Source organism: Rhea pennata, chromosome 1 (assembly GCF_028389875.1).
Source record: "Rhea pennata isolate bPtePen1 chromosome 1, bPtePen1.pri, whole genome shotgun sequence".
In the NCBI taxonomy this organism is placed as follows: domain Eukaryota; kingdom Metazoa; phylum Chordata; class Aves; order Rheiformes; family Rheidae; genus Rhea; species Rhea pennata.
This window is the reverse complement of record NC_084663.1, coordinates 23,926,586-23,936,093: the sequence shown is the minus strand read 5'-3', so window position 1 is coordinate 23,936,093 and position 9,508 is coordinate 23,926,586. Positions and strand designations below refer to the sequence as shown.

Sequence of the window (9,508 nt, the reverse complement as noted above, 5' to 3'; positions counted from 1 at the left end):
ACTGCAGTTCATTCAATAAAATAATCTTTACAAATTGTTATGTCAGATGCTTAATAGAACTGACTTCTGATGGGTGAAGAGTGGCTGCTGGCATGGAGGGATGAAAAATATCTTCCTAGAACTAGCCAGGATCTGCACAAATAAATCATCCTCTCCCACAGGTACAACTTACTTCACTAATGGAACTATCTGGGATTTTGATAGAGTAGTCCTTTATTTAAAAAAAATAGAAAAAAAAAAGTCTAAATTTAGCAGAAAATACATATCATAATTCCTACAATCCATTGCCTTCAAATTTTCAGGCATGCAGAAAAACAGATAAAGACTTCAGATTTAATATGAAGAAATAATGTTTTCATGGCTTTTGAACAGCAAGTTATCAAGAGGAAGCGACAACTTTCTCATTGCAGTTATAGTGTTGAATCCACAAACCAGAGCTATTTCTGCCAGTAGCATTCCAAGAATCATGAATTTTAAAAATTATTTATGTAATATACCATCTGGCAGAAAAGAAGTCAGCTATTTTTGATCACCTTTATAAAAAAAGTTGCTTCTCTGCAGCTTTGGTAAAGGTTATTTGATTTTGGCTAAACACCAGCCATGGTATGCCTTCTGCATGATTCCTGCATCTCTGGTCTCTCCCTTTCACACTGGACATGTAACAGCTATCAAAATTTTTCTAGAAACTGGAAATGTCACTGGTAATGTTTTAGGGTACTTTCTGAGCATTCAGCCTTACATAAAATTTTGTATTTTCAGCAGAAACCCTTTACCAAAGCTAAAATTGTATGTTGGTCTATAGAGTTTTAGTTCACAGAATGTCTTGTTTTGTTAAATTATATACTGGCAAAATTTCTTGAGCTTAGGTTTGTTTGTATCCAGCTCTTTGAAAGACTCTAGACTTGCAACACTTTGTGGTAAGGGAGCCTGCAGGGTAAGAAAGCTTGCTGGTCTTACCCTAAGTGTTTTTTGGACTATCAGCCAAGTAATAGTAAGAGCATTTGTAAGAGGGAAGGGATAAAATCACAAGGCAAGGAGGAAAGGGAAATTAAAATAACAGAAGTGTTAAGATAGAGCAGCTAAGACCTCCTAGTGGATGTAGATGTAGTGAACTGCAGGAGCAGTAAAAGAGTGAAGCAGAAGGAAATATACACAGATCAGTCTCTTTATCTTTTTCATGTTTTATCTATCTGGTATTTAATCAGCTTTTCCCCGAAGCCCACTATTAAGATAACGGAACACAGTAGCTGTGCTAGATGAGACTCATCCTTCTTATCACATTTCTTTTCTTTTCTTTTCTTTGAGAGTAGCCAGGGCCAGAAAAGGCCACGGAAAGTGAAAGAATAGCAGACAACTGCAATAAGCAGTCCACGGAACTGTGTCTTCCTAGTCTCCATTCATAAATAGCTGCCTTGTGCCTTAATGAGTTTCTATCAACTCATGCACAATGCTTTACCTATTTTCATTTTTGATATTTACATTATCTACATGTATCTGCAATTCCTGTTTTAAATCCTACCAATCCTACCAGGTTGTGTCATAGTGTACACAACCTGACGCATAGCTGGCTTCAAGTCAGTTACATGCTGTGTAAAATAGTAGTATTATCCAGATATTGTATTTTACTCTGTATTATATATGTCTTGCGTCTACTCTATGTTAAAAAGTCACCATGGGCTCAACAAGTGTCCAAAGAGTAAGGAAGGAGGAAAGAAGGAAAGCAAAGCTACACCTTTCATTGCTGGTAACTATCTTATGTTCAAAGTCAAACTTGTTTTCTCCTGAAGCAGACAAAAGAAACAAATAAAAAACCCCTTCACCTTCCCCGTATTTCTTGTAACTATTATTTGCCTCTGTAGCACTATAGTTTGACTTATCTTTTTGTATTTTTCAAAAGATTAAATACTTGAGAAACTTTCATACCCTTTCATTATGATTATTTTGTACTTCTGCCTTCCAGGCAGAATTCAAGCTGGCAACACTCAGGGACAGGGGAATGCTAAAATGGGTTTAATGAAGTGACATAGTCTAAAAAGAGAGGTTCAGTTACCTTCAATGCACTCCTTCAGTGTATACAACTTGTTGATAATTTTTTTCTTAAAAATCTGCTTTTCTACCTGAAGAATCTGGATCTGGTTTATTGTGCTGCTTATTATGGGACACCTAAAGATACTGGTACTTTTTAAGACAGATGGCTGTTGGCATTTAGAGAACCTGAACAGAAGTGAAATCATAATCTAGTGCCTGGCTTACAGTTTCTTGCATCTCTGTATGAAAAAATGTAAAGAGAGATTTTGAGAGCCAGGCCAATAAGACTACATTGTAGACTGTCTAGGATGTGACTAGCATCCTAAGAAGCCCAGAAAAATTTTCCTTTAATCCTTGTATTACACTGGAACACTCTATTGTATATATATCAGCAAAGAACTGTGTGAAAGATTTCAGACCTGTATGATATGCACTCGACAACTCCCCGATACTGATTTGTACATGCACTCATCCATCATATTTCAATACAAACAACAAGACAGCAGACAGTTACATAATTTTAAAATGTAATCAATTATAGAGCATTGATGACATTTTCAAGACAACCAAATTCCTTTCTTCAAACATAAACAATTAAATGTTATATCAAAGTTATTTAATAGCCTGCTTGTGCAAGCCCCTTCACACCGGTAGTATCCATTCTGCCAAAGCAAAACAGACTGCAAGATTAGGATCAGAGATCTCAAAAGAGAGCCATGAGTTTCACTCCAAAGAATAATATCAATAAAAATCATTTTTATTTTATGATTTCAAGCAATTTATTACTAAGAAAGACTCCATCTTTCTTAGAGAAATTTCTTTTTTGTTGTTGTTCTTTCTTTGCAGTTTTTTCCTGTCCTACTGAAAACCAGTTTATAGGTTGCTGGAAAGAGGATTCAAAAGCTTCTTGTTTTGACTTCATCCCTTCAGCCTTCTGAGTGTTTTCTGAGAAGTGGTTAGCCTGAACCTTTTTGTCTATTTTTCTGGAAGGACTCCACTGAAATTTAACCCAGCATCCTAGTATGATGATGGTTAAACATTCAAAAGTATTCATAAAGTATTCCAGACCAGTCCTAAAGTTTTGTTCATGCCAGTCAAGGGCCTTTAGAGAACAGTTCTTTAGTGCAGGCATTCTGAACCCTCAGCAGCTAGTTTTCTCTTTGCTGTCAATTAGTATGTCCTCAGGACTGCAAAATCTTCCAGCATTTGTGGTCACCTCATTACATGAGAGAGTAAAAGCCAAGGACTTAAAAGGCACACCTATCAATACCATTCTTAGGGGAATTACTTTGGATTTCATTACATTCAGTAATATGTTACCACCATCACTGTATATTGGTGTAGTTTTCCTTGGTCAGTAATGATTAGATGACATTTTTCAGTGCATGCTTACATCTCCCTTAGCTTAAAATTGATACAGTGTTTGTTGATCAGTAAACGGACACACATAGTATATGAAAATCAACATGAATCACTAATTCATATATCCAGCAAACATTTTGTTTCTGCGTTTCTATGCAGTTCTGGAGTGTGGTGTTCAGCTACATATACGTAGACAGCAGACAATATACAGTCACCCCTATTTGCCTTTGTTTTATCTTAGAAAATCTTATTCAACAGAACCTCAAGATTCTGCAAAAGAAATAAACCATACACTAGCAAACACCTCCTGGAGCTTACTGTTCCCTCAGGCTACTAACAGGTAGGGACCAGACGATAGCGTGCCAGTGCAAAGTGACGATTCCCTGACGCAGGGACCTAACAATCATCCATTTAAAGGGAAGCTAAGGCCATCCGCAGTCCCATAATGATAACATTGTTAATGTCACAACAAAGAATCGTATTGCTGGGCCCAATTACTAATTAAAGGCACTGGACTTGTAAATCCTACACATAGTTTTCTAAAAAACTGAAAAGTTCTCATGCCGTATATACCAAACTTTAAGATCCAAAACACAGACTTCAATCTGCCCTACTGTCACTGTAACAGCTTTTACAAAAATCCTCTTTCACACCTTCCATCACTAGAGAAGATAAATGCTAGAGAGTCTGACATTCCAGCCAGCAGAGGGCATGGATGATGCATGTAAACACTAATGGGTATATTACAATGCTTTCACTGATAAATTCAATAAAGTCTTTCTCTTCTCTTTAGTAAAGCAGCTGTTGGACTCTGGCCAACAAAAAAGAAAAGATGACTAGTCTTTTGCTAATGCAATGTCTCATTAGTAGAATACATGTATGGCTTAGTCTACATTTTTTTAAAAAAACATCTGGTATATCAGGACAAACTTGAAAGTATCAGTCAGCTATCACCTCTTCTCATGCTGTCCTCCCTAGAGGAGTCATCCAGTTGAAGGCTTCTTTTCATTAAGACCTACAGCTGTCACTAGAAACAAAGCTTAAGCTACAGGTAATCTGATCTGATGTCTTTCACAGTACCTAGAACTGGGTACCCAAAACCAGGGACTGAAACACCTTGTTCCTGCACAAATGTGGAAATGTCTGGATACATGATGCTGGTTCAGGTCAAATTTTGCTGAACATGTATTTACACCATCATCATAAATTTAAGTTCTTTGTTATAAATTTTTGTAACACAAGTAAATCTCTGCAATGGAGTAAACTGCTTTGCTATTGTTTCAGAGACAGAACCCTTGGAAGACTCAGTATGCTGTGTGCTACATGCCTTCACAGCACACCTAAACTAGTGCTGAAGGGTGTGAATCTCAATGGACAAGACTGCAAAATGAAGCATTTTATCATCATTTAAAGGCTTCCTAGAAAGATTAAGTGGGTTCTCTACAGCCACACAGGATAACAATTTGTTCTTGTGGAACAGATTGCCCAGAGAGGTTGTGGAGTCTCCTTCTCTGTAGATATTCAAAACCTACTTGCATGTGATCCTATCTAACATGCTCTAGGTGACCCTGCTTGAGCAGGGCGGGGGGTTAGACTAGATATCTCCAGAGGTCCCTTCCAACTTCAACCACTTTGTGATTCTGTATGATTGTGCCCCAGCTGAGGTTTTTAATAACCAGAACAAATGTCCTCTAAATTGCTTATTGCAACAAGGTAGCAATATTTTTACACACAATTATTATCAGTCTGTGCCTTATCAGAAACTGTCACAAAAATTAGGACTTTATAATAGATTTTAGCAAACGTAACAGACCTTGGATAAATCATTTGAGAAATTTTCAAATATTTTATTTTGATTCCCTAGGCACCATAACAGACTTCAATCAATGCATAACTGAACTAATGTATTAAAATTTACCTGACTCTGTTGGCCTTCTGCTGGCCTTGTATGAGGATACAGAATAAATTATTTTCTAGATTTTGTTACTATGTCTTAAATATATTAAAGTTGCTTTAAACTTCCATTGCTATGAACCTTAAGCACTACTTCAAAATTTTAAAATCTTTGCAGAAATAGAGATTGCTGTTTTATGAGTGTTTGCCCCCACCCCTACCCCTTCGCAGTAATCGGAACATCCGTATTCACAGAAATCACTCTTATAAATGGACTTGCCTTCATCACTAGTCTCCAGCTGGGTGCAGAAGTGGGAAGCTTTATTTCAGTTTCAGGGCAGCCAGAAACTTTTCATTTGTTCAATCAAAATTCACAACTTGTTTTGGCTGAAACTTTTTTTTTTTTTTTTTTTTTTTTTAATAGTAAGATATATAGCAGCAAAAGAAAAGACTGATGCTTTGCCTAGGGATTATTTCTTGAAGTCCTTTTACCTATCATACTTCCTACCCCATCTTTTCCAGCTATGTCTCTAGTGAGCCCTTTCTCTTATGCGTAAATGGTAATCCACTGGTAAATTTTGAGTGCTGACTGGCTTAGTTTGTATATTTTGAATGGACATCTAGCTCCCACCACGGAACAATTAAAAACACCGATTTCTGTTTCCTTCTCCCTAAATGCAGAAACTGATTTAGGTTCACCCCTTTTAGCATGGCACCAATTTTCAAGAAACTTTGAGTGTTGTACCATGCTTTGAAATGGCTGAAGCTGACACAATCAACCAAAATTCTACTCTCACCCAAAACACCAAAGCACTTCATCTTGTAAATTTTAAAATTAGTTTTTAAATTATCAGTTAATTCCTTACCTAAGGAAAGGAGACTTATGAAATATTTTTGTCTTTGGGTTCACCAGTTGTCTGGCCATCCATCTTCACAGTATTTTTTAAACCTGTGGGAGAATTTCAGTCAACATGGGTGGCAATTTTAATCTATCAAGTTTCTACACACTTCAGGAAAGGTGACAACTTGATAAGGGAGAGGAACACAAATTAATTTCTCCACTGAGGGAGCTGCAAGCAGAACTTTTTCATTATATAGTCTATTTGCTGAAGGTAGTTTGTCATAGACATATGTATAGCTCTGGATCAGGAGGACAGCATAGCAGACATGAAGAAAGAGGAAAACCAGGGTTATTACAGAACTGAAGAGGGATGGTTTATTGTTCTTAGCCCTTTAAGAAGCTAAAGTTCATTAGTCCTGCTGCTTAAGACAGAACTTTATCTAGGAAAAGCCATTGCAGTTACATATTTGCTGACTGTCACAATTCAATTTTTCTTTTATTCTGGAAGCTCCTCCTTTGGCATCTGTGTTGTCCATTTAGATTTGTGAATCATTAAGGCTAAAGCTCTACCACTCTATCTTCACCTAGCACAAAGGACTGAGCCCAGTGAATTACCATAATAAGAATAAATAAAAATAACTAGGGCAACTACAATCTCTGTAGTAAAGTTCAGGAAAACACTAAATTATGCATCAAATCTTAACAAGAATTAGTTTTAGGTATGAACAAATAATTGTCAGAGCTGCTGAGTCACAGGGCCAGTTTGGTATCTACAGAGCTGTGAAAAACAGGAATAATATGAACATTAAAAACAGTAATTCTAAATGACGTAAAACTTGCCATATCAGATCAAACTATCACTCCTTCTTGCTCAATAACTTGCCTCCAGCAATGGACAGTTAAGCATATTTAGGGAAGAGCATCAGCACAAAACAATTACTTGTATCAAAGGTAGCACCTTAGTGCACAACAGCTGTCAATGGATTTTTTTCTTGCATGAATTATGCCATCATTCCTAAGCCCATGTAAAATTTTGGCGTTTACAACGTCCAGAGGCAATGACTTCCACAGTCTGACTATACACTCTTGGAAAAAGAGCCTCCTTTTGCTTGTTTGGGACTCATCACTTATTAGTTCCATGTGCTGCCCTCTAGGCTTAATATTAAGGAATGAAAAACAACTCCCTTATATTACCAGCAGGCAGCAGGGCTCAGTTCCAGAGTCCAATTTTCTTCTGGAAATATTCAATTAAATTTAGAAGAGTAAATAATTGAATAACTATATATATGCATATAAAATCTTAGAATTACTTTATGAGTCATCTTGACTGCATCTACCACCAGATCATGAAAAAGCATAAATTTTTCACCTTTATAGCTAGGCCCAGAACTAATTGTTCTTGACAGCAATGTCATAAGAGCTTCCAATTTTTGTGGTCTGACTGACATAATCAATGAGGTCTGTCTCAAACTGCATCCTGTAAAATGATGAACTCTGTCTCTGAAGGAAGCATTTCTAAATGGTCTGATGAATTTGCTTTGTTTCAATAGCAGAAGTATCTATACTAAATTTTTGACGTTTGTTTATATCTGTGTGAAATTCTTTATCCAGCAATACAGTAGATAAGGAAACTTACCCACTTACCCTTATACTGTAATCTTCTAGAGCGTCACGCATAATTTAAATGACAACTTTAGAGGATGGCAGATATATCCAGGTCAAATGTTAGATTTATCAAGAAAACAAGCCTTTCTTTAATGCTGTGTGGCAAGACAGCACACTAAATGCCACTTATCTAGTACAGGCAAAAGAAGATTCCTTGTGATGCTACATATCCTGTCATTGCCAACTATACAAAACAACCATAACAAGCATTAGTGATGCTTAAGCAAAGAAGCAAGTTAAAGGAGAATCTCCAAAAATTGACTGTCAAGGAAGAACCCAAATAAAAGCAAGAAAAACCTTGTAACAGAAAGTCTGTCCTCACGCACCAGACAATTTAATAAGATTTTCACAGGAAGAGTAGAAGTACTAGGACTGCTATCATGGGGGGTGAAGGACCTACAAAATTGATCCCACGGAGAAAACTCAGTCCACCTACTCATGCACTGCGAATCCAGCCCTTGGATGTAACTGGGTCTATGGTAGCTCACTGGCAGACAATCCACAGCGGCATACCCACCTTGGACAGCCCCACGAGGACCCAGCATGCCTCCATCACGGCATGCTCCCACGACCAGCTGTTTCACCTCGTACCGTTCTCATTGTGCCCAATTTGCCTGTTGTCTGCCAAATGATGCCTCGGCATGGAGCCACCCTGCTGCTTTCTGAGGCGCACTGGCTGCCATGTGAGGATGCAGCCCCTTACTCCTCACCGGGTGCCCCTATGTCCAACCACTGAGATGTCCACAGATGCCCCAGTGCAGACCTCTGCCTGTCATCCCGCTCAAGCTCCTCTGACTGAAACCAAACGATGGCTCCAGTGTAGCCCCTGCTGCCTCCCTACATGTTGTGCCCACACAAAGGAACACCTCCAAGTCTGCTGCAGGCAGCCTGCTCCCCTCACGTGAAACCAGCACATTACTCCCCGGGAACATCTCTGGCATGGACGCAGGCTGTCTCCTCCCAGACAGTGCTCCTGCACCACGGCCTCCCTCGGGGACTCCGGCTGCACCAAAACCTTGGTTGCTCACCAAGCAATGCTGCCTTTAGCCCCAGCAAGGTCCTCCCAGGACTGTCCTTCAGCCCTCTGGGCCATGCCCAGCGTCCTACCTCACCCAGGACCCTCCTTCGGCCATTGTGGACCATGCTGAGCTGTGTGCATCGCTGCCCAAGACCTCCTTCACCCCACAGGGCCATGCCCAGCTCAGTGCCCATTCCTATATGAAACCCTCCTTCACCCCTCAGGTCCATGCCTGGTGCCCATCCCCACCCAGGCCCCAATCTCGCCCCTCAGGGCCATGCCCAGCTCAGTGCCCAACCCCACACAGGACCCTCCTTCACCCCTCAGGGCCATGCCTGGTGCCCACCCCCAGCCGGGAGGCTCCTCGGCCCCTCAGGGCCGCCCCCAGCGGCAGTGGCAGCGGCGGCGCCCATCTCGCGGAGCCGCCCCGCGGCGCAGCCCGCCCCGCGCCCGCACACGCTCCGTCACCTCACCCGCGTGGCGCCTCCCCCTCCCGCCCCCGGCCAGCGCCCCTGCCTGGCTCGCCGCCGCCGCCGCCGCCGCCGCCCGCCCCTGCGCGGCCAAACCCCTCCCCGGTCTGCAGCGGGAGAAGGGCGGCGGCGCCATCACGTGAGCCGCCCTGCCGAGCGGCGCGGCGCGGCGCGGCTCCCCGGCGCGGCCCGGCGGCGACACACCCGGCCCCAGCCTCGGCCCCGGCCCCG

The 9,508-nt window shown here is 40.9% G+C and overlaps 1 long non-coding RNA gene across 1 annotated transcript in view; it reads right to left on the bottom strand.

Moving 5' to 3' along the window:
* Positions 1-9,508, bottom strand: part of LOC134154940 (uncharacterized) — a 50,890-nt gene that overhangs the window by 41,120 nt on the left and 262 nt on the right. Inside the window, exon 2 of the long non-coding RNA XR_009961381.1 lies at positions 6,150-6,232. This is a non-coding gene — a long non-coding RNA (uncharacterized LOC134154940). The remainder of the gene's footprint in view (positions 1-6,149; positions 6,233-9,508) is intronic.